This window comes from Ascaphus truei, chromosome 1 (assembly GCF_040206685.1).
Source record: "Ascaphus truei isolate aAscTru1 chromosome 1, aAscTru1.hap1, whole genome shotgun sequence".
In the NCBI taxonomy this organism is placed as follows: Eukaryota; Metazoa; Chordata; class Amphibia; order Anura; family Ascaphidae; genus Ascaphus; species Ascaphus truei.
The window spans coordinates 44,721,575-44,747,463 of record NC_134483.1 but is presented as its reverse complement, the minus strand read 5'-3'; the positions used below and the strand labels follow the sequence as shown (position 1 = coordinate 44,747,463).

Genomic DNA, 25,889 nt, shown 5'->3' with positions numbered 1-25,889 from the left:
CGCCTCCGTGATGTGCCTCGTGACGCCACTGGGGATGTGCCTCACACTGACAGGATTGTGCGTAGGTGTCGTTCTACTGTTGTTAGGCAAAGGACTCAACCAGGAGTTAACACTGACAGCAAGATAACCATCTCATCTACTTCAACTGTGGGGCTTACTCCTCCCCCTGACGATTGAGTGGGCAGATGGCAATAAACATTCATAGCCGTACAACTCAGCGTGGATTGGTTCTGCTATCAGGAGGCAATCATCACATTCAGCCTTGTGCCTTTCCCCTGATTGGCTTACAGTCCTTTATATGCTCACCGAATCCTGCTCTTAATCGGCTGAGCATAGTAGTCCTAACCTGCGACAAAGTGCTAACCACAAGCACCCAGCTTGCTGTGTCCTGTTTTGCCTTGTGCAATTCTGCTGACCTTGTCTTGTCTCCTAGTATCCTCGACCTTGGCTTGTACCTGGACCCCCGCCTTCTCTTATCAACAACCTAGGCTTGTACCTGGACTCCCACCATCTCAACACCTCAACCACGCACATCGGCTATTCTACCTCTCCAACCCTAGACCACAGTGAGTATCAATACTATCCTACTTCTCCTACCCTGACCCGGCCACACGACTACGGATCTGCACACCGGATGCAGTCTCACGGCTACAGGTTGGTGTATTTTAAATCCCCCACCTTAGCCTCATGGCTCTGTCCTGTTTGTGGCGAGCACCCGTTACAGTATGCTCAGCCCCACAAACATGGACCCTGCTGAGGTGGGTCGAGTTTTGAACATGCACCCTAACATGTTCGAGAAATTAGAAAAATATCTGGACCAAAATAACAAACATATGGAGTAACTCCAAGTTACCGTTCAATCCATCACAGATCAGGCCCAGCGTACCTCATTTAATTATGTTTCCCCAGCAGCGGCTGTCCCAGAACCTATTCCAATAACCGCAGTTTCAGAATCGCGACTTCCTGCACCCAATCGCTATGGCGGTGATCCTCTTGGCTGTCGCAGGTTCCTTAACCCAGGGGAGCGCAAACTTTTGCAGCTGCGCCCCCTGCCTTCCCTCCGCTGGTGCTTGCGCCCCTTCCCTTACTTGATGCAGTGTCAAATGACACTGCAGGGTCATGTGACATCATGTCACGTGACCCGCAGTGTCATTTGACGCGCGTGATGTCAGGAACCTAACATTAAGGCCTCACCAAACGATACCCAAGTCACTGATATTATGCCAAAACCTGCCCGGGACGATATTGTGTGGGAGGGATTTGACGATGATGTGCCTAGGGGTGGGTTGTCCGATTATACAATGTCTTCACGGAAAGGTTCCTGTAAATCTAGTATTTCTAGACCGCTATCTATTGTGGGTTCAATGCGGGAAGAATGTATTGAGATGCCTAGCGCTAGTACCAAGAAAGTATTACCATGGTTGGACCCCTTGTTCCAGGGATATATGCCGCATATGCATAGGACTAGATTCCTATTAATGCAGGATAGCATAGCGTACCACTGGTGGGAAGAGGGAGATTTTACCCCAGAAGAAACAGCAGAGATCCTTAGGGATCGTAGTAAGGATATAAGAAAAGAGATGGTACTGTAACTCCTTCCAGGCTGGAGGTGGTTCAGAAAGAGATCCCAGTGTTAGAGCCACTATTCTGGGTGCTGCCAGGCCAAGCTTATGGGCAGAACGTAATTAAAAATAGCATGGCGGATCGTATAGTGGTCCAACATTATAGGAAGTCACACAGCTATGATTATCCTTACTTTCCTGAACCCCTTCTGAGAGAGGCGGAGGCCCATAGGGAGGAATGGCTCAGAGAAGCTGTGCTAGACTACTTAGCTGCCTGCTGTGTAGTGGCATATTATTACAATGACAAAAAAGTGTCCTATCGAATGAGTCTCTGGAAGATAGGCAGGAACATTTATATGGACCGGGTCGAGTACATCTCAGAGAAGGGCCAGAAGCATTGCTATTCGGTCACTGTACTGGAGGGTGAGGGCAGGAAGGTTCGCAAGCCTGCTCCCAAGCACTATTACTGAGTGGTACAGATTCTTCAGCGAAGGCAGGATCTACTGTACCCATGTTTTCATGTTATACCATGTTCCAAGTAATTTTTCCCTGTTCTCCAATTTAAGGATGGTAAGAATTGGATGTCTCAGCGGGTGCGTGAGAGGCCACTAGGGGGAGGATGTAGCCGGGTAATCTGTCCATATTAACACATAAACCCTGGTACCAGCGCAGGCAGTTAGGGTTAATCTTGGCCATCTGCAGTAAACAACTCCCTAGAAGTGACTGGGGTGGACAAAGGCTGAGGTAGTGTCCATAATAGGGGCGGTGACCTGGGACCCTCCCCTGGGCACAAAAAGGGTCTGCAGACAAAATTAATGAGAGTACTGGAAGTGTGGAGCCAGGGCTCTTGTTCACCTTCCTTCCCCTCCTTCAGGGGAGTGGGGAGTGGAATCATCTGCCCCCTTACTCTACCAGGTAGTATGGGAGTCCAGGATAGACCTATGGGGCCTCAAACGTCCAGGGACCAAAGAGTGCTGTATGATGTCAGTGTAATGTACTGCTGCGACACACTTTATTCGAGCAAATACCCAGTATGTATCTGGCAGATACCTGGAATGCGCCGCTCCTCACCTCTGACAAGCCCCGTTGCGTTTGCCTTTCCAGCCATGGTTCATGCCTGGCTGACGGGCGGCTGATCTGTTAAATGATAATGATTAGGATTTAATAGGCTGCAATGCTTCGCGTGTCTACCAGATGGCATAAATTCATGAATTGTAATGCAGTATATATATATATATATATATATATATATATATATATACTGTGCAGTATTGCAGCCAGCGGGAATAAAATGCTTCAATCCCTGCCTGGAAAATAACGCAATGCACTCGGGCAGAAAACAGTCACAAACCTCAATACACCCGAGTATACCCGAATTCGTGGGACTAGCCAAGCTCGAATAAAGTGTGTCGCCAGTATATGCTGTGCATTGCTGTATGAGAATAAAGATCCCAGTTCTGGTTTATACTCCTGCCTGAGACTGCAGTTCTTCAGGGGGAGGTGAGAGTGTTTTCCAACAGGGGACTGCACCTATTCCTGATAGGCCCTTTTGGAATGGAGGCGCTGCACCCAGAAGAGAAGGTATGAAGCACCGAAAGCCTGTTCTGCTTATCCCCAATACCACCGGCAGATGCTCAGAGCCTCCTGTGAGCCTAACAGGTAGCACCAAACACAGGTAACAAGCAGTGAATTTCCCTTAGGGTGGGGGAACATGTGTTACACCTGATTGGCTTACAGTCCTTTATATGCTCACCGAATCCTGCTCCTAATCGGCTGAGCACAGTAGTCCTAACCTGCGACGAAGTGCTAACCACAAGCACCCAGCTTGCCGTGTCCTGCTTTGCCTTGTGCAATTCTGCTAACCTTGTCTTGCCTCCTATTATCCTCGACCTCGGCTTGTACCTGGATCCCCGCCTTCTCTTATCCACGACCTTGGCTTGTACCTGGACTCCCACTATCTCTACACCTCGACCTCGGCTACGCACATTGACTATTCTTCCTCTCCAACCCTAGACCACGGCGAGTATCAACACTATCATACTTCTCCTACCCTGACCCGGCCACACGACTACGGATCTGCAGACCGGACACAGTCTCACGGCTGCAGGTTGGTGTATTCTAAATCCCCACCTCAGCCTCGCAATTCTGTCCTATTTGTGGCGAGCACCCGTTACACAGGCAGACTAAGAGATGGGCTCTAAGGACCTAGGCGACTAGGATTTCGTCTGTATTGATCTGAGGGTTGTGAGCATAAGCTCTGTTGTGACTTTGTGCAGTGTCTGTTGGCTCCGACCGAAATAAACATCTGTTAATTTGATCTCTGTGTTCTGTCTCTTGTGTCCTGTCTGGTGCTTGATCTGGTGAAAGAGTCCTGGTCTCCCGTGACAATCTGCACTGATTTGTTTGTTACCAATCCGCAGGTGGATTTTGGCGTGAGGGACGGATTTGGTATAACAAATCTGGGAAATTCCAGGAAAGGGATTTGGACTGGTTCGTCCATCTCTAGCCACAGCAGCCAATCACTGTTTCTGACATCAGCCACCTGACCATGATCGTCATTGAAGCAAGTGCCATGAGCAAGGGAAGACACCAAAAATGTTTACAAACAATGCAGCCGAATAATAATTAATAAAATACTATCTTTACACCAGGTTTTAGGGTAAGGGCTTAGGGTAGGGTTTTTTAGGGTAAGGACTTAGGGTATGGAGTTTTAGGGTAAGGGCTTAGGGTAGCGGTTTTAGGGTAAGGGCTTAGGGTAGGGGGTTTAGGGTAAGGCAAAAAACTATGGGAGTGAACCCAAAGGGACTCATGCTGCCAAAGTCATGTATATCTTGGTTTGGGAATTAGACCACAATCCACTCGTATTTTATAGCAAGTCACCATTAGAATCAACTATTGAAAGATACTATGATAAAACTCACCCTGGGTGGGGGGCCCGTTGTGCAGACTGTGACCGGGTGCAGGAGATGAAGCATCCAGGAACACTCTACTCTTGAACCTCCTTAGGCCCAAGCTGCTGCCCTTACCCAACCCGGTGTCTCGGATATCTTTCTGTGGTCGCCGTGAGCTTATCCACGATATGATGCCAGGTATCCAGCTGGAGTGTTGTCGCTGACGTGCTGTTACTCCCTGCACGTGTAGCCGAGGTGTCCTCCTTCTGATGTGAACACCGTCACAAGGTACGTGTAGGGTTCAGCTCTCCAACGCGCACACGCTGTTTCCGGCTGAGAGGAGGAGCGCTGGCGCGTCTCTGCGTTCACTGCGCTCCGGCGTGCCCACGAGTGCGGGAAAGGAGTGATGACGTCAGCCCTCCGGGCTTGGAAATCCAACGATGAAATGCTTGCATGCACCGGCCATGTATTAAGCGATAGCAAGAAAGGTAGAAGGCGGTCACAGCAATAAAGTCTAGTTCAGGAACAGGTAGACTTAAAATCAGCTTTAATAGTACATGCTGTACATCTCAGAAGGGGCACTCTGACGCGTTTCGTCCCTCTCCGGGACTTTATCAAAGAGTATAATACCCTTATCACACAGACTCCTTAAATAGGTGGAGACCCAATCTGATTGGTAGTTCAGATTGCAAGAACTATGAAACTCAATTAGGTTAATGTTGAAACAGTGTTTGGGTTTAACCCATTCATTGAGTCTGCGTGAGATACATGGTTAAAACATATATATACACAATAACATACAAACATAATTAAAAACAATAATATACAATTGGATGTAAAGCACGGACCAGTATATAATATTTTTGTAGCACACATATGGTTATGGAGACAAATAGTTATACATACTCTAATATAATGTAACAAAAGTTACAATCTTAGTTGCAATATTTCTTGATAAAGAGACAATATATAATGTAATAAGAATAGCTAAATACATTCGCTAATAAGTTAAAATACTTATTAGTAAGGATTATATTGCAAACAGTGTGTAATATCCTTACATGGACGTATATTGGAGATTACACCTAGTACAAAGATTCAATCATAAGAACTTGATTCTTGATTTATGTCATATAGATATAATTTTAGTCTAAATAGGAATATGTGGGATCACAGTAGCGTGGACACACACCCTCTCTACCCCTCACTCCACACGGCTAGAGGAAATATTTTAACTCCCAATCGATATTTATGCCATGTGGGTGAAGGGTATCGAGAGTGTATATCCAAAACATCTCCTGCTTATTTAGTGTGTTCTCCCTATTACCCGCTCTAGGGTGGCAATGGATGTGTTCGATAGCAGAAAAGGTGAAATTTCCAATGCCTCCCATAAGGCATTGTGTAAAGTGTCTTGATACTGGGTGAAGTAAATCACCCTTCCTGATAAGGCGCACATGTTCTGCTATTCTTGTTTTTAGCGGCCTTGTTGTACGGCCCACATAGCTTAATCCACATTTGCAATAAAGTACATATATAATATAACTGGTATTGCAGTTTAGAAAGGTCTTAATTTTATATTTATTTAGGTTATATTTACACATGATGCTATTTGTTGGAAACGCATGTTGACACATGGCACATTTTCCACATTTAAAAAATCCCTTTGGAATACTACCAATATTTGGGAGGCCAGACCTACTATTATACATGCTGGGTGACAAGTGAAATGCCAATGTTTTGGCTTTGCGATATGTGAACCTAGGTCCACTTTCAACAATTGGGCGTATATCTTTATCTAGCAATAGGGTGTGCCAATGCTTATGAATGATGTCACAAATCTGTTTAGATTGTTGATTAAATGTGGTAATAAAATAAGGACTTTTTCTTTCATTAAAGGTGTTGGCATTCCCTCTGTTTCTGACATCAGCCACCTGACCATGATCGTCATTGAAGCAAGTGCCATGAGCAAGGGAAGACACCAAAAATGTTTACAAACAATGCAGCCGAATAATAATGAATAAAATACTATCTTTACACCAGGTTTTAGGGTGAGGGCTTAGGGTAGGGTTTTTTAGGGTAAGGACTTAGGGTATGGAGTTTTAGGGTAAGGGCTTAGGGTAGCGGTTTTAGGGTAAGGGTTTAGGGTAAGGGCAGCGGTTTTAGGGTAAGGGCTTAGGGTAGGGGGTTTAGGGTAAGGGCTTAGGGTAGGGCTTAAGGTAGAAGGTTTTAGGGTAAGGGCTTAGGGTAGAAGGTTTTAGGGTAAGGACTTAGGGTAGGAGGTTTTAGGGTAATGGCTTAGGGTAGGGGTTTAGGGTAAGTGCGTAGGGTAGGGAATTTTAGGGTAGGGGCTCAGGGTAGGGAGTTTAAGGTTAGGGCATAGGGTAGGGTGTTTTAGGATAAAGGCTTATGGTAGGGTGTTTAGGGTAAGGGCTTAAGGTAGGGGTTTTAGGGTAAAGGCTTAGAGTAGGGGGTTTAGGTTAATAGTTATGGTAGGGGGGTTAGGCACTTACCTTTGTAGTGAAGCAGGAAGGCACGGCCAATTGTCCTAGACCATTATTGTTTATTTTTGAGTGCTGGTCTATTTCCATTTATTGTACATGTTCATTGTACCTGGTGGTGGAGGTACTGCACCTGAGTACCAGATATACTTATCAAGAAACGGTGAGTGCAAGTTCTATGTTTTTGTATTTTACATATTTATGATCAACTATAATAAGGATGAAAAAAAAGAGAAACGATTTAAAATAAAAAATAGTTTGGGATCTTTTAACACACAACTACTCCATGTTCTATAGAAAACACATGGGTTTTAAGTATTTAATTGCTTGTATGTATTTGCTATTCTGGTAAAATGTAACATGTTCAAATGATATATTAGAAAAAGAAAATACTGGTAAAATGTAACATGTTCAAATTTTGTAAAAAAAATTTATAAAAAATATACTTGCAAAAAAACTCACTATTTATATGTAAAGACATAATGCAATTTAGAAAAAGACCGCATGTGTATATGTATTTATATATTTCTTTGTCGTTGAGAAAAGGGACTAATTGAAAAAAAGTGACATGACTGTAGTCTGTAACTATTCCTAAGTACCCTCATATATGAATTACTTATAGTAGTTTAAAGTACCTCTGTAATAGAAGAAATATTTCTGTTCCTCTTTTTGCAGAAAATATGTGCCAGAGACATTTTTACGGACAATGAGAAAATCATTTCATACTTAGATTCCATTTAGAGCCTTAGAAATAACCGGGAGCTATTCCAAAAACACAAAAGCGGTTTTATTTAAAAAAAAAAATCAATGATAAGCTCACTGCTTTCCATTAGATTTTTTTGGATTGTTTACAGCTGGATTTGTCTTTTCTTTAATAAATGTGGCATTATATTTGGCCACTGTATCACAGCAATTTTGCTAGGAGAATACTGCTAATGGGTGGAAATACAGTCTGTCAATTTAGCAATTTTTGTAATCACAGTGCTCATTTGTATGTCATTACCCAGAATCCCTAGCTGCAGTGGAAGCATTGTTTGTTAAGCGATCACAGGGAAAGACAGGGTTGTAGACCTGTCTGAGACATGTGAGTGTGCTCACAAGCGGTAAATGTGGAGGGGGGGAGAGCGGGAGGAGGGGGGGAGAGCGGACGGGAGGAGGGGGGGAGAGCGGACGGGAGGAGGGGGGGAGAGCGGACGGGAGGAGGGGGGGAGAGCGGACGGGAGGAGGGGGGGAGAGCGGACGGGAGGAGGGGGGAGAGCGGACGGGAGGAGGGGGGGAGAGCGGACGGGAGGAGGGGGGGAGAGCGGACGGGAGGAGGGGGGGGACAGTGGACGGGAGGAGGGGGGGACAGTGGATGGGAGGAGGGGGGGACAGTGGACGGGAGGAGGGGGGGGACAGTGGACGGGAGGAGGGGGGGGACAGTGGACAGGAGGGGGGACGACAGTGGACAGGAGGGGGGGGACAGTGGACAGGAGGGGGGGGCAGTGGACAGGAGGGGGGGGGACAGTGGACAGGAGGGGGGGACAGTGGACAGGAGGGGGGGGGGACAGTGGACAGGAGGGGGGGTTAGTGGACAGGGGGGGCAGTGGACAGAGGGGGGTGGACAGTGGACAGGAGGGGGGGGACAGTGGACAGGAGGGGGGTGGGTTGGTTAAAATTTCCGGGTCTCTCCTCTCCACTCCCCCTGTATGTTTCTCCGCTCCCTCCTCTCTCTCCGCTCCTGCCCCCCCCATGTGACACACACACACAGTGACACACACACACACACAGTGTCACACACACACACACACACACAGTGACACACACACACAGTGAGACACACACACACACAGTGAGACACACACACAGTGAGACACACACACAGTGTCACACACACACACACACACAGTGACACACACACACAGTGAGACACACACACACAGTGACACACACACACAGTGACACACACACACACACACAGTGACACACACACACACAGTGACACACACACACACACACACACACACACACATCACCTCTCCTTCCATGCGCCACCATCTTAGATAGTCCGCGAGGGAGGAAGCGGGTCCTTCCGGGCGCCGCCATCTTAGGTGGCCGCGTGTCCCCCCGCCGGGGAGGGAGGTGAGTGGAGCAGGAGGGAGGTGAGTGGAGCGGGAGGGAGTGGAGCGGCTTCCGGGCGCCTCTTAGGTGGCCGCGTGTCCCTCCGCCGGGGAGGGAGTGGAGCGGGAGGGAGTGGAGCGGCTTCCGGGCGCCTCTTAGGTGGCCGCGTGTCCCCCCGCCGGGGAGGGAGTGGAGCGGCTTCCGGGCGCCTCTTAGGTGGCCGCGTGTCCCCCCGCAAGGGAGTGGAGCGGGAGGAAGTGGAGTGGAGCGGGAGGTGAGTGGAGTGGGAGGTGAGTGGAGCGGGAGGGAGTGGAGCGGGAGGGAGGCGAGTGGAGTGGGAGGGAGGTGAGTGGAGCGGCTTCCGGGCGCCTCTTAGGTGGCCGCGTGTCCCCCCGCCGGTCCCCCCGCCGGGGAGGGAGGTGAGTGGAGCGGGAGGGAGTGGAGCGGGAGGGAGTGGAGCAGGAGGGAGGTGAGTGGAGTGGAGCGGGAGTGGAGCAGGAGGGAGGTGAGTGGAGCGGGAGAGAGGTGAGTGGAGCAGGAGGGAGGTAAGTGGAGTGGGAGGGAGGTAACTGGAGCTCCTGGGTGGGAGGTGAGTGTGATGGGGGGGAGAGAGGACAGAGAGAGTGTATGTGTGGCCGAGGGGGAAGAGAGAGAGGTGTGTGTGTGTGTGTGTGTGTGTCGTCACTCTGTCTCAGGCCAATGAGAGGTGCGGGGGCGGGTGGCCCAAGGGACCAATGAGATTTCCCCTAGGGACACAGGAAGATGCAGACAGGCATACAGTGCTTTCACTAATATATAATAAGATGGAAAGGGGAGTATGTGGATCTGGTGACATTCAAACCAGGTTATAAGGAAGTGGAAAAGGTGGAGGGGAAGAAAAGAGTATAAGAGGGAAAGTGCTGGAGGGAGAAAGTTCCCAAGATCATTTGGGGATTGGTTGCATACTGTACATTTGTTATTTTGTCTAGTGTAATTGGAGAAAAGTACCCCCAGCACAGTCCAGTGTCCACTAAGGAAATCCTCTGGTCTGTCTTTCCTAAGTCAGCTCCAAATGTCAGCTCAGGAATCTCCCTTCCTGTCCCAGAACAGGCTATTTCACAGAGCTGTGATTAGGCAGGTGGAGTTGGCTGATTGCAGGTATGCAATTAACCGGCACACTGCTGGATCAGAGGCAAGTTTCTTAACAGGGGTAAGTTCCTGTTACATACCTCCCCTGTTTATGGGAAGCTCGGGTTTACCACAGCCAAAGCCCATCCTTCCACTCTCATTCTAGATATCTCTGTGACTTGAATGAGAGTGGATGGAGGAAGAGAACCCTCAGTCACTCTGGGATTGGAGCCCTTTCTCCAGTTTATTCGTGTCTCCTCCTGAAGGTGCTTGAGATCAGCACTCCTCAGTCGCTCGAGGAGGACTTTTTCCAAGTATAATCTTTTTACTGAGTGCGTGGTCATGAGATTTCCCTTGCGTCGGGCGCTCCTCTTTTTGTAGGCAGACTGTATGGCGACAGTTGCAGAGCGTTCAAGAATAGCCCTTTGAATTTTCCACTCTTGAAGCTGTCTTTCTGCACTTTTTCCACTCAATCGAGTTGCTGGTTCAGCTTCTTTGGGATTGAGTTGCAATTTCATATCCACTTCCAGAGAATGCCCTATCTTTTCAGCTTCATCAGCTAAGGATTCTTCTGGTTTTGATTCTGCACGTGTAACTTTTTTTGTTGCCTGTTGGGTGGCTGAAGGTTTAGCTAGTGCTTGTGGTTCAAACTTTGCAACCTTGTTTTTCAGATGAGCGGTATTCCCAGCTCTCACTGTACCCTTGTCATCATGGGTTTTAGTTGCTGTGGGATACTGATGCATGGGCGGGGTCAATACCTTTTCTTGTAGTACTGTAATCTCATCTGTGAGAGATCCCTGTTTCTTGAGTGCATCCTGCAATTCTCCTCTCAGGTTCTTTATCTCTTTCCTGTGTTTTCTCTGAGTTTGCATCCACGTATCTTTCATTATATTGTGAAGCACTGTGAATTTCTTTGCTCGGGCCGCAGCTACTTGTCTCAGTTTCTGGGCCTTCTTGTGCTCCCTCTTGTACCGAGTCACCTGGCCTCTAGCGATGCTTTGGTGATGGTCAGGGTAGCCTTCAGTTTCTCATGCTGCTTTGTGGGGACACACTGGGAAATCAGATGTTCCTGCAGCACATGTACTTCTTTAGCAGCCTGCAGATTTTCTTCCTGCAGAGTTCGCTGCTTCTCCTCGGCATTCTGGAGGTGTGTACGCAGACCTTGCAGTTGGTTCTGCAGTCGGTGCTCTGCTTCAAACTTTTCATCTTCCAAAAGTTTCTTTATTTTTTCCAGCTCGTGCAGCTTTTCATTCTTTCCATTGACTTGGTCTGTCAAATTAGAATTTTCTTCTTTCAGTCTTAAATTTTCTCTTTTTGCAGTCTCTGTAATATTCAGGGCCTCCTTGTAGTCCATCTTCCATTTATGCACATCTGCTTTGAGACTGACGGCTTCCTGACGTGAGACTTCCATCTCTAGGTTGAGGGTCTGAAGCTCCTTCTGAGAGACTTTGAGATCTATATTAAGATTGAGGATAGTTTTTTGTGAGATGTCCAGCTCCTCAGCGAGACTGTGAAGTTCCATTTTAGAGACTTCCAGTTCTGTGTGTCAACTGCTGATCTCTTTGTGTGAGGCATCCAGTGCTATGTGGAGAGTATGAACCTCCTTCTGGGATATGTCTACCTCTGTCCGGACACTGTTGACCTCCTGGTGTGAGGCATTCAGTTCTATACGGAGAGTGTGAACCTCATTCTGAGAAACTTCCACCTCTCTATGGCACTTGCGAACCTCTTGCTGAAAGACTGTAATCTCCTTCAGTGCCTCCTTATATCTCTTCTTCAGATTAGCAATCATTCTATCAGATTGGCTCTGCTTTTTATCCATGGCGGTAATTGTAGCATTTGCTGTATCTAGATCTATCCTTAGATCCTCCAATTCGGTCCCAGATTCAGAGTATATTGCGAGAACAGTCTTCTGTAGCTCAGCATTATCTTCCCTCTCCAGTTTCAATTGTTCCCGGAGAAGATCACAGTCATGCCTGGTAATTTTCAGGGCATCTTCAGGGCTGGTCAAGGGATCGCCACTCATTGGTTCCAGCTCCGCTTCCCTGGTATGGTTGGTTGAGGGTTTCTCACTATTAGCACCGGACAGACACTTCTTTGGGTTACACGACTTCTGCCTTGGGCTATCTGGATATTCTGTCATCTGCGTGACAAATCCTCCATTTTCTATAGGCTGCAGGGCATCTCGGACCCCTTTTTCTCCACGGGATCTGCAGATGTGTCTGTTCCTACACATGTAGTTCAGCCCTCTCTAACTGGGTGGTTAGCTAAGCTATTTACCAGCCCAAATATATATACATATATACAGCTATACAACAGTCTCATAAGAAAGTCGTATCTGTATCTTGTAGCTGTAGGGGAAGTCCGCTCTGCTCTCCTTGTGTGCTTATAGCAATATCAGGATCCAGGTTTAGAAATCTTCTCCCCTTTGTCTTGCTGTCAGCCTGCAGTCTCTTTTCAGCTCAAGACATCTGTCCTCTGGACAGTCCAGTGTCCAATAAGGAAATTCTCTGGTCTGTCTTTCCTAGGTAAGCTCCAAATGTCAGCTCAGGAATCTCCCTTCCTTTCCCAGAACAGGCTATTTCACAGAGCTGTGATTAGGCAGGTGGAGTTGGCTGATTGCAGGTATGCAATTAACCGGCACACTGCTGGATCAGAGGCAAGTTTCTTAACAGGGGTAAGTCCCTGTTACAATGACCATCTATAGCTTTGAGACAGATTGGAGCTGATTTCCTCAGCAGTGGGATCTGATGTCTAGCAAAATCCTGATCCACAAAGTTTCCCACAGACCCAGAATCGATAAAGGCAAGAGCAACAACATGGAAGTCCGTACCCTCCAACACAATAGGCATTAGAATTCTTTTCGGTAGTCTTTTCTTAGAAGAGGGGAGAGAAGAAATAGTACCCAATGAGATCCCCTCATACCTCATTGGGCACTGGCGTTCTCCCGGACACGTGGGACAGCGGTAAGCTAAATGTCCAGGTAACCCACAGTAGAGACATAGACCCTCAGTTCTCTGGCGCTGTTTCTCCATGAAGGATAGTTGGTAGCTACCCAACTGCATTGGTTTGGAAGTATCAGGGACTGGAACAGAGGAAAGAGTAGGTAGAGGTGACATAGCTACAGGAGTATGTGTACGACGGCGATCGTTTCATCTCTCTTGGAGGCGTTGGTCTACCCTTATACAGAGAATGTGAAGACACCTTGCTCAAAACCCCTTTGGAGGTAATTGCGTGCCGCCTGGGAGAAATTGCAATAATAACTGGAGAGGTGTACCTAAGGCAAGGTACACAAAGGATCCCAAATAGTGGCGCACTGCGGACCTATTTATGTAATAATATGGTCAGAAGCAGCTGAAATGCCTAAATAAAAATCATTTTATTGTAGTACATTAATGGTTAAAATAGATATACATCCAAGAGAAGGACATATACCTAGAGATAAAGTCCCTCAGGGTAATATTCCATATAGGTAAGTCCTGCTTAGTGTGGTAAAAGCACAAGATATATGTCAGAATGATAGCCTATTGGGATACTGTGAAAGCTTTCATATCTATAGGTTGAATGTCCCTAGTGATACCAGATAATCTAATAAGTGTTAGAGGTACAGAATGATACCTCAATATGTAGATATAAAGTAGCGTGATAGTGCCTGGCAGCATAGAACAAAGGTGCATACAGTGTAATGAACGTATACTATACAGACAGACAAAGTGCAGTGTGCCGGACTGGGCATGCGCCACAGTCCGTGTGGAAAATATCTACAGTGGCAGTCTCCAGTTAAAGGATAAGTGTGGAGTGACACAGTTTGTCGGCAAAGACCCGACGTACGTTTCGTTGCTCTATGCGACTTCTTCCGGGGTGGGCGTTGCCGCGTCCCTGTCGGCCTCTTTATACGTTGTGGTTGTCATGGCAACCAAAGGACGCTGAATTGTGCCGAAAACTGTGGTGGTGATGCATATGTACTGCACCCTAGTGGTACTACTGTATGTTGTACTTAGATCAGTCATAGATTCTGACCCTATGATTAAATGAATAAAGTTTATACAATGGCCACAGAATGTGGCTAGGCTACACGGGAGCCCAAATTGTTTTAGAAAATTACCATCAAGGTTACAAGAAAGAAGTGTACACAAAACCTTCATTAATGCCAGATGGATATTGGGTGTGTAATGTATATATCCATCTGGCTTCACCTTGCAAGAGTTTTCTGTCCCAGTCCCCCTTGCGAATATTGGGGGCAACATGATCTATGCCTTGAAATGTGAGAGTGTTCACATTCCCCGCGTGTTGTTCTCGGACATATCGGGAGACGGGGGTATCTATGGAATTCCTAATAGATCCCAGATGTTCTAGGACCCGTCTCCTTAGTTCTCTCTTTGTTTTTCCTACATATTTCATGCCGCAGGAGCATGTGATGAGATAGATGACTCCTGTGCTTTTGCAATAAATGAAAATTTTGATGGTAAAGGTTTTGGTGTTTTGTGTATTAGTAAAGATTTTACTTTCTTTCATGAATTCACAGGCTTTGCAGTTGTGACATTTATAAAAGCCATTAATAGTGAGCCATGTTTTCCTTTTTTTATTTTTAGTAAAGTGGCTGTGGACGAGATGATCTCTGATGTTACCAGAGCGCCTCCAGACGACTGACGGTCTTTCCTTGAGGACCAGTTTCAGGTCTTCGTCGCATGTAAGTATATGCCAGTGTTTGTTGAGTATGTAGTTGATATCTTTCCACTGGCTATTATACGTACTTATGCATCTGATCTCTTTTTTCCCATCAGTTCTTACTACGTTTTTAAGGAGGTCCTCACGGGGTGTATTAACAGCACGGTGGTACGCTAATTTTAATTGTGTCTTAGAGTAGCCACGGTTCAAAAAGTTATCTCTCATTTCTTTTGATTGCACTTTAAAGGTAAGTATATCCAAACAGTTCCGTCTAATACAGAGGTATTGACCCGTAGGTATCCCTCTGATTAGAGATTTAGGGTGGAAACTGTCCGCCCTTAGGTAGCTGTTAGTCGCTGTTTTTTTTGTAGTTACAAGTAGAGAGATACCCGTTGTCTGTTTTTGTAATTCTTAAGTCAAGGACGGTGATACTGTTCTCTGAAGTGAGTCTGAGATTGTGCTCGTTTGAATTCAACAAAATCAGGAATGTTTCCAGTTTCTTTCTGCTGCCATTCCATAGCAACATAATATCATCAATATATCTAATCCAAATAGACACGATTATGCTACTTTGAAAGAGTTCACCACACCATTAAATAAATACATCAGTCTATGAATACAGCTGCGAACATGCAATATACATCCTTATAGGCTGGGCTGTCCCGCACATGGGACACTATACGGAAATGAACTGTTCAGCTTTCAAAATCCCCTAATATAGGGTATAACAGATTACAATATATGCGGCATCCACCTAGGTTAAGTCCTAACGCACTTGGCGCATGTATACTTACCTTGATAATTGAAATTACTACAGGACTCGACATCAGGCACTGCATACTGAATGTCACATGCATGCGCAAACTGGTTCCATCAGATTCTGTATGAAGGCTTCTACTACTCACTAGCCACTACCACGGTTATTCCACAACCGGCTACAAATATTTTAGAGAAGTCCCTAATCCCCTCCACACTTATCCTTTAACTGGAGACTGCCACTGTAGATATTTTCCACACGGACTGTGGCGCATGCGCAGTCCGGCACACTGCACTTTGTCTGTCTATATAGTATACGTTCAATACACTGTATGCACCTTTGTTCTATGCTGCCAGGCACTATCACGCTACTTTATATCTACATATTGAGGTATCATTCTGTACCTCTAACACTTATTAGATTATCTGGTATCACTAGGGACATTCTACCTATAGATATGAGAGCTTTCACAGTATCTCAATAGGCTATCATTCTGACATATATCTTGTGCTTTTACCACACTAAGCAGGACTTACCTATATGGAATATTACTCTGAGGGACTTTGTCTCTAGGTATATGTCCTTCTCTTGGATGTATATCTATTTTAACCATTAATGTACTACAATAAAATGATTTTAATTTAGGAATTTCAGCTGCTTCTGACCATATTACTTCTACCCTTATACATGCAGAAATAAGATCCTCGAGAGTGGTAGGTCTCTCACGGGCGGCCAATTGATCTTTCAAGGGGTCGGAAAGACCCTGCCAGAAAGCTGCGGTTAAGGCCTCGTTGTTTCACCTGGTTTCCGCGACAATGGTCCAAAATTCAAGAGCGTATCTCGCCAGAGTCCGGTGACCCCGAGTGATGTGGAAAAGGGAAGAAGCTGCATTGACCATACGGCCGGGAGTGTCAAAAACCTGCTGAAATTCCTTTTTGAAAGAGACAAAGTTCTGAGTGAGTTCAGGTCTCAACTCCCAGATGGGGGAAGTCCAAGCCAGTGCATCTCCGGTCAACAAAGCAATAATATAAGCTATCTTCGATCTGTCAGTAGAGAAGCGAGAAGGGGTTAATTCAAACTGAGCATCACATTGATTTAGAAAACCTCTGCATCCTAGAGGTTCTCCTGCATATCGATTTGGGAGTTGGCAGACGTGGTTCCTGGGGCATATTTTCCATTGGGGTAGAAGCAGTTAAGGTTGCTGGTCTAATGATTCCAGACTGAAAGTGCAGCAACGTGACGTCCGCTAATTTCTGGGTTAGCTCAGAAACTTGTTTGTCCAAGTACTGGAAATGCTCAGAGATGGCTGCCAGGGTTTGGCCCACCTCAGGGGGGTCAATGCTTATTGGGCTGAGCATACTGTAACGCTTGCGCGTGCTCACAAGCTAGATCTGACCCCGGCACGGAGGTAGAAAGGACTATGCCACGCACCCACAGCAGCGGGGGCGTGCCCAGAAGGTGGATTGTAAGCGTTGCTGAGTCTGGGTAGGAGAGAAGAGGTTAATCCAATACTTGCCGGGGTCCGGGGTTGGAGAGGTACACGTAGTAGTAGTCCGTAAGCCAAGGGTCTGGGATTGGAGAGGTACTCGGGGTTGAAGTCCCTAAGCCAGGGGTCAAGAGTCAGAGAGAATCCACAACAAGCCGGGATGGTACACGTAGGGTTAACTGCAAGATAACTAGACAAGACAGGGCTAGACACAACAGGCACACGCAAAGGCTACACTTGATTATGCTCAGCAATAAGACTGAGCACTGACTGGGTCTTTATACAGGAAGTGACCAATGACTTGGGAGGCGGAGCGGTGGCGCGACCTCAGCGGAAGCTGGGATAGGTGTAGGCAGAGAAGGGGCTCGTTAGTAGCTTGACATGCAGCTGGGGATCGTTGCGCGACGTCACACATGCGTGCCGTGCGTGGAGGAAGCGCAGTGCGACCGAGGGGGCGGAGCTACCCTCCTTGACACTCTGGAAGAGGAGCGGGTGCGCGCGCGCTCTTAAGCAGAGCGGGGGTGCGCGAACCAGCGGGAGGAAGGGTGAAGGCAGCAGCAGCTGCAGTACTGGAAGTAAGAGAGGAGGGAGCATGCCGCAAGGGACGTGTTCCCCGATTCCTCACAAACCTCCACCAAATAGTGATTAATAAAGTGATTATATAATGAAGAAAAACTGCTCAACACCATTAATTTGAGCTGTTCGTGGGTCCAAAGATGTAGAATTTATTTTTCCTGGTAGGTGGAGCGCTGGAGACTCACGTAATACAATATATGTAAAGAAAACATAAGAAATAATGGTGTAGCCAGTAGAAGATGAACCCTATCTGTCACATGTAAATGGTCTCATTCACGAATTGGCTGATGTATAGAATGCAAATCAGAGATCCTTCTCTCTCTGATAGAAGCCCTTTACAGATCTTCACACAGAAAGCCCTGGATGGATGTCAGTGTTCATATGTCCCTCAGTAGGTGGTCCCTCAGAAAATGAAACAAAGAGAGCCCGGAATGGTATAATATTGCTAACAAATGCTGATATATTGGAAGGATAAAGGTATCACACTCACAATTTCGTTAACCAACGATCACATGGGAGAGAACAGACAAGGAGATGCTGCTGGTTCACCGGGTTGTGTTGCTGCTCCGCTTCCTCATACGTCACTTCCACTGACGTCTAGCTTCAGGGCGGAAGTGTCCTCTAAGGTTACTATGGTATCCTCAGTTGCCAGCTCTTACTTGCATCTCGCGTCTCGCGTCTCAATCTCCAGTCTTCTCAAACTTCCCAGAAAACACTGCTGATCCGATTCAACGCTTTTCACTCTTGCTTCCTCAGGAATCGTTTCACTTTTGAAATGTCCACTGTGTGTCTACCTCTGGATTAAGGGCCAATAGATGGTATGGTGCGAGCTTTAGGTACTCTGTAATAGGGAAATAAAAAAGACACAAATTCTCATCTATCATTAAGATGACTTACCGTCACTGAAATGCGGATAAGCATTGTGATGAACATAATTTTGTAAGGAATCCTTCGCTAATATGACCCTTATAAAGTAATGTGTCAATTACAAGGGTCTGATTTAGAGAGGGTTATACAAACTTTTTGGTTGGCGCCCCCCTGCCTACTCTCCCCCCCTGCTCACTCCCCTTACCTTTCCTCCGGCATCAGCGGCGTCATTTGACGTCACAACGTCATGTGACGTCACGTTGCCATTTGACCCCAGGAAGAGAACGTAAGAGACATACAGAGGCCTCGCGCGCTTCCCAGGCATTTTATTTAAATGTTGTGGGGAAAAGCGAGGGGCATCTGTAGATCACCGCGCCCCTCCCCAGAAAATACTTGATGGAGGACCAAGAGAGGCGTGCAATATATAAACTACTTGTTAGTCCAATAAAAGGTGTCATACCACCTACTCCCTCTCCCTCCTTTGTTACAACTTGGAAGAAAGGACCAACCCGGCTCCCCACCCTTCTTTGTTATAATAAACTGCAGCTCTTCTGATTACTCTAAATAACTGTTCCCTATGTTGTTTAATGGTGCAAATGACACTACATAAAATGATTTTGAATCAAAGAACAGATCAATACATCGATAAAATGTGACGCGCCCCATCTACGGCATTTCTAATGTCAGCTGTTACAAAACCGAGAATGGAATGGGAAACATCAGAAATACTACTAAATACTGCCCATGTTAGGATTTTATCAGTAGCTTAAACCTTACTGAAGAAAATACTGTTTCAGTTATTCCAATACTAAAGTAATCAGGGCTTGGCCATAAAAAATGTATTAGAAAATTTACATTCACAAGGATGCTATTTATAGGGTTCCCCTAATTATTTGACACTAATATTTTTCAGTAATAGAAACGTTCTGAGATATTTTGACCTTTAACCTTTTGCCCTTTTATGACAGCAAAATTGTGGTTTTAATTATGAAACGTATATGTTCGATGATGAGATAAGATTTTTCACATTTTGGCACTTTATCACTTTGTGGGAGTAATTTGTCAGATTCTCACCTAATCTTCATCCTCAATGACGTAAGTTATGATGTTTACCTTACCTTTTACCTTAAATGAGAAGAATCTAAAAGAATGATATTTTGATCACACAGCACCCTTATATTATTGCACAGTGTCATACACCAATGAACAGGAAATTGTCTTAAAATAGATTTCATTTGACACCACAAAGACAAAGCAGGAAATGAACAAGAACATTGGTTAAATTTTTTTTATATATACTGTATACCTAATGGAAGATATGATAAATAGTGACAAACTCACAGAATACTATTATTCGCTTTTTTTCTAAAAGTTTTCTGATTTGTACAAATATTCACACTTAGGTGTTATTAAAAGTAGGAAGAGTAAGATATGCTCAGTTTTTAGTTTCCGGAGTTATATATATCGATAATGTTCAGAGATATAGTGCAAATATTCCAAAATCCAGGGGAGTGGAGATGAATGCCAAAAAAGAAGAATAAATATATATAGTGTAGTATGAAAACACAGTGATAATAAATTACAGGGGGGCTTCCAAATTCCTACTCACACTTTGAGCAGAAATAAGGAGCAGTGTGCCAGCCTTAGACTAGTGAACGTCTCCGATCTGGATGGTGTTGGTAATCAGCAAACAGCAGTCTCGGACAAGAAAAGAAAAAAGACCATGGTGCAGGTGAAAAAGAACAATTTATCTAACAGTGTGCTCACAAATGGAGGCTTACATCAAGATAAGGAAGGAAGGTAGTGGTAACAAAATGCAGCGTAGTCTAAGTGAGTCACGATCTCACCACTCCGCTGCTCCGTCTCCCACACCAGCAATCACTTCCGCATCCGGGTCCTCGGCGTCACCTCCGGTCACCGCTTAGAACAGGAACATGCCTCCGAATGCCTCTAGCTCTCTCTCCTCCTCCAAGCACCGCCTCGAAGCCACGCTCAACGCGTTTCGACGTACCTAATGACGTCTTCCTCAGGAGTTATCACGTTGAACCCCTTCAGTGTCACTGCACTTTCGCTATTTTCCGATCACATGATCGCAACGTAAATGGAAAGAGATCGCCCTCCAAAACAGTGCAGATCGCAGTCTAAGCTCAAATGCCCAAAAAGCGCTGACATACAACGCATGTCATCAGGGCACTGAAATATGTGAAACTGAAAAAATGCCCCATATAATTAGAAAGCATTACAGTATTTTTCATGGGGTAATGGTGCTCTGGGGTTTAAGCAAAATAAAGCGGGAGGTAGATACATTAGGCACAACAGGTGAGATATGGCTTGGTATGCAGTGTGTTGGTGTTGGTGCATTTGGACAAGCAATGTTAGTGTTTATGGTAATGGTGACAATAACTGTAAGTGCTGTGCAATGCTATGTACTATGTTTTTAGGCAGCCTCTTTGGGGTTATTCATTAATGTGCAATGGGCTTTTTGTAATAAATATAAGAATAAATAATGTCCCTTGCTACTAACAAGATGCAGTTTCTACTAACGCTATAAACCAGAAACAATCAGTACAGGGATGCACAATACTACCATAAACTTCTGCTTCCTCACACGCCACGTTATGACAGGTGCGAGCTGAACAGAATTTCCATTAAACACAGATTAGGTTAGTGCAAATAATAAAACTTTAGAGGCCTTTATAAAAACAACATTTTAAAACCTTGAGACGTTGAGCTTCAGGTAAATAGCAGCCCGCTGTGGTATGTTAAAGGTGTTTCGCATGCAGCTGACCAGAAAACAACCCTTTGTAAAGGTTATAACAATGTAATTGGGTTTCCTAAACAAAGCTAATCATGCTGATACTGTAGCAAAGGTTTGACTGCTTTCACTTTTTTGGAAACGACAAGTGGACTTTGTTACAGGGCATAATTAATGGGGAAGTGTTTTCTTTAACCTTAGCCCGTCCTGAACTCATCAGAGAGCCACTAAAGATAAGAGGAGACGGATTCCAGGAGAGCGGGGTGGACAACTCCATTCCTCAAGGGCCACCAACAGGTCAGGTTTTTCAGCACAGGTGGCTCAATCAGTGGTCAATCTTCGACTGACTAACCTATGCTAAAGCAGGGATATCCTGAGAATCTGACCTGTTGGTGGGTCTTGAGGACTGGAGTTGCCCACCCCTGCAGTAGATGGAAATAAGTGCAGTCCCTGGATCAATGCCTGACTTGCTGTATGTTGTACGCATGCAGGGGCCTATAGACTAAGATCATATTTCAATGTTGTTTTACAAACTTTCATAACGGGAGTCACATGTACTGTATGAATGTTTCATACATGAAACATCATTTTGTTTGTGATTAATTTTAACGCATTGTGTAATGTTAAATACCTAAATTGATACAATTTAAAATAGAATGATGCTTTTTTTTAAATTTAGAACTAGTGTTAGTAAATATAAATGATTAGTTTCATATGATTTGCCGTTGTGAAAACAATATATTTTGGTAATGTATTTAATAAAACATTTGTATTGTGTCAAATACATTTTTTGGGTGATAAACATTAGTAACAGACTTTTCAGGTTTGGTTTTACTCCCAGTTAAACTTGGCGCAGTCTCTCCTCCATCTTTGGCCGTACGTATAGTGCCCACGACGGGCGACGGCGACGCCGCACAAAAACAAATACATTGCCGCCGCGTGCACTTATAGTAAGCGCGACGGCGGCAATGCGACGGAGCGACGTCGCGAGCTTTGGAAGCCGGGAATATTTGATTTTTCAAGGGCTGTCGCCTCATGTGACAGCCCCTGAACAAATCAAATGCCTGGAAGCCCGTGCCGCCGCCGCCGCAAAGCAAAATATAACTTTCACTAGCGGCGACAGGTGACGTCACCCGTCCCGTCACGGGTGGCGGGCACTATACGCACGGCGTTACTTTGGGTGCACACAAACATTCTCTTTTTAGTACATACAGTACTGTACCATTTACATGTGTATGCCAAATGCAGTCCATTTCTGTCAGGCAAAATACAATTGAAAAAAATCCTTTTTGCCGCTGCTGAAGCAGGTTGAGACATTTCAGGTTAGTACATACTGCAGGTGTACACAAGCACAATTTAAATAGCATGTTCGGTGTACCAATTTTGCGCCAAAAGAGCTACAGTATTTGCGACTCTTAGTACATAATCACTATTGTCACCAAGGGTGGTAAATGTTAGAGATGTGCACAGCTTTCATTCCAGTTAATGAACCAAAATGAAATTGGCCCTTTTTTTCCTGCAAAATAAGTTGCTAAATAATCCGAGTTATAGTCACAGTTTGGTCAAAATTGCTCATGCATTTGAATGTATGATGCTAACTCCCATTGTCAGGCTGAAATGCGGGGTTTGTTGAAGAGGATAAAATGTTTGGTTGTGCTGGAACCAAAGGGAAATATGCTGGATAATGTATGGTCAGACAGCTTAACTAGTTTCCGTTTACAAGCACCACAAGTTCTATAAGTTTTCTTCACTTTATTGAAAAGCAGCAGATCACAGATATACTTGTAGATGGTGAAGTGAGAGTTTGTCTGCAATAATAGTGCTTGATAGTAAGGACAAAAAGTAGAAACGATGCTTCTTACCAGGAACTGAGGGCATAGGTAGTGCTTGCTAGCCTGCTGAGGTGAAAAGAAAGCAAAATGGAGGGTCCTCACAGGAACAGAGCCTGGGCTAAGGAAACTGTGAATACAGGCAGGGGAGAGTGGAACAGTCCACTATGCCAGGGGAATAACAGGGGTAGTCATAGCAACCGCTGCAGGAGGCTAGGAGATAAAGAAACGAATGTATCCAAATCGCCCGCACTGGGAATAATAACTGCAGGGAGAGTATTACAACATAAAGGGCCAGCAGGCAGAGCTGCAAAAGGGGAAAGGGAACAGAACTATGATTCTAGTTCCAGGACATTGGTGAATCCCTGGCGACTGTGACTGAGCTGCGGTTCATTGGCAAAACAGAAAATTAATTGTGGAAAGTGTGATTTCTGTGAAACTTTTAGACCTTAAAAGCTTTGCAAACTAGTTCATCAGAAATCAGTTTTGGTTAAAAAAATAAAAATATATAGGTTTTGGAAAGTTTTGCACACCTTATTAATCTCACATCTTTACTGCCCTTACTCTGAGAACCAGCTACTTGCTACTTTCCTCTAATTTCAATGAACCCCTTTAGGGTTAGCATCATATTTCAATAGGACTTTTTTTGTTTTGGTAAATTGGTGACGAATATATATTATACAGTGTTAATGTTAATTGACATATATCTAATTTAAAATATTGTATTTTTATTGTTTATTGTATTGTACACCATATTATTTGATTTACTTGTTACCTACAACAGCATATAAAATGTTACAACAGTTACTTTAACAATACACATCAACCTACACGGGGAGATAAGATACTGACTCTGTGACACTGGACGCGAACACTGCCATGGCTTCTCCATTTTGGTTTTATTTTTGTTAAATAAATCATGACACGGTGTAATATGTCATGTTTTTTTATGTTCATCTGAGGTTGTATTTACCTAATTTTTAGACCTGCTAAGGAACAGATGATTGTTATTATGTCCTGATATGTAAAACCATAGAATTCAAAGAGGGTGTACTTTCTTTTTCACACAACTGTATATATTAACCCTACCCAAGGTGCGTGTGGAAGCGCTACCACGGTGTGTGGCCGTTGGTGCACGTAGATGAGGGTCCGCCTCTGCGTGGTGTGAACTCCCGCTGGAGTGTCTCACCTTTAAGAGTCTCTCAGTATAGGCCTGGGTCTGGTCCCAAACTGCAGGCCTTGCTCACCATGTGGCGTCCGTCACTGGCGTAGTGACACTATTGCTACTATAGTGGAATGTCCCAATCTCAGGGCCATCCCTGTAGCAGCCACAATCCGTAGGGGTCAGGGTGTAACTGGAGCCTGTGGGCTAACTCTAGGCCTAGTCCGGGAGCCAAGTACACCCGGACACTACCTGTCCCTGCAGCTCCATGTCTCAGATTGGCACGCAAGGTGCTAGCGCACCCTACTCCTGCCTCGGCAGACCTATTGGCTGTACTTGTTCCCTATCCCTAAGGGATCCTGGGACATGTAGTCCTCTGTGGAGCCACCTATTATGACCGCCGCAGCTTCTCTCCCTCTGCGCAGGACCTCAATCGCGCATGCGCAAAGATTCAAAATGGCAACCCCCACTTACCGGGTGCGCTGCCGAGCTCCGGAGCGCTCCCACTACTGCCCCACCACAGTGTACCCTGCTTCCCGATAGGTCTGGCTCCTGGGGAGGGGGAGAGAGGAGGAGGTGGAGAGAACACACTGGAAAAAAAGGGTAAAAGGGGACGATAGAGAGCACTCTGATAGTGTTAAATTTATGCAATTGCAGGGTGCACGGAACAAAAGGGGACCCTTATTCCCCTGTATAGTACTAACAAATCTACGTAAGTACCAGCACTCACTGTCTAATACAGTAGCGACATACTTTATCGCACTGAATGCCGACGGCATGCCGGGATCTACCCCAGCTGCCGCCAGTTATAACCGCGCGCCGCCGCGTTTCCCCCACGCACCCCCCCTCCAACTCGCGCGCAATTTAAATCCCTTCCCGACCCCGTACAAGGCTCCTGCTATGCCCCTCTGCTTCCCCGCACCCCCGCTTACCTTCATTTGATCTCCAGGGGTGTCGGGGAAGCCTGCGGAAGCCGGGGAAGACGGGGAAGCCGGGCGCGCGTGTGACTGTGACGTCACAGTGCGCCGCCACGCGCCGCGGCTACCCGCTTCCCAGCCACATACAGCCAGCGGCTTTTGCTCGAATAAGAGCTGCCGCTGCTGTAGCTAAATGATGAAAACAGTTGTAATGCAGAATAAACATTTAATAATAAAACAAACCAGAAATAAATCAAATGTGTTTGCAGAAACCAGTATCACAAATGGGCATGTCACAAAGTGAGGGGGGGGGGGAAGGAAAAGGGGAAAAAACATGAAAAACAAGGAATATACACAAAAAAACAGAGAACGGCAAGTATGCTAGGGGGGCGACGTTTCGAGGGACTACCTCGACATCTGGCCCATTCCCCCTGGTCCAAAAGGTCCCAGAGGTACTTCCCTAAGCCTCCCTTCCCCTATAACTGGTCAAATCAGACACCCCTGAAAATAGATAGCAAACATACAGTGTAGGCTAAATACAGCTAAACAGCTAATAGCAGGGCAGCAAGAATCCACTCAAGTCAATGCCAGTAGTTCAAGTACCACAAGAAACATATGTGCAATGGTACAGTAAAGGCTGAACACAGCTTGCAAGAAAGCAGCTTGCAAAGAAGCACCAGGCGTCCACAACAGTCAATGAAAGGTTAATGGGAA

The 25,889-nt window shown here is 45.7% G+C and overlaps 1 long non-coding RNA gene across 6 annotated transcripts in view; it reads right to left on the bottom strand.

The window, feature by feature from the left end:
* Positions 1-23,217, bottom strand: part of LOC142468953 (uncharacterized) — an 89,908-nt gene extending 66,691 nt beyond the window's left edge. For 3 of the 6 annotated variants that reach the window (XR_012788918.1, XR_012788920.1, XR_012788919.1), the window contains exons 1-3: positions 23,130-23,217; positions 18,136-18,486; positions 6,964-7,160 (exon numbers count right to left, since the gene is read on the bottom strand). This is a non-coding gene — a long non-coding RNA (uncharacterized LOC142468953). The remainder of the gene's footprint in view (positions 1-6,963; positions 7,161-18,135; positions 18,487-23,129) is intronic. The other 3 variants (XR_012788921.1, XR_012788924.1, XR_012788923.1) reach the window with 2 other exon arrangements.
* Between the last annotated feature and the right edge of the window lie 2,672 nt (positions 23,218-25,889).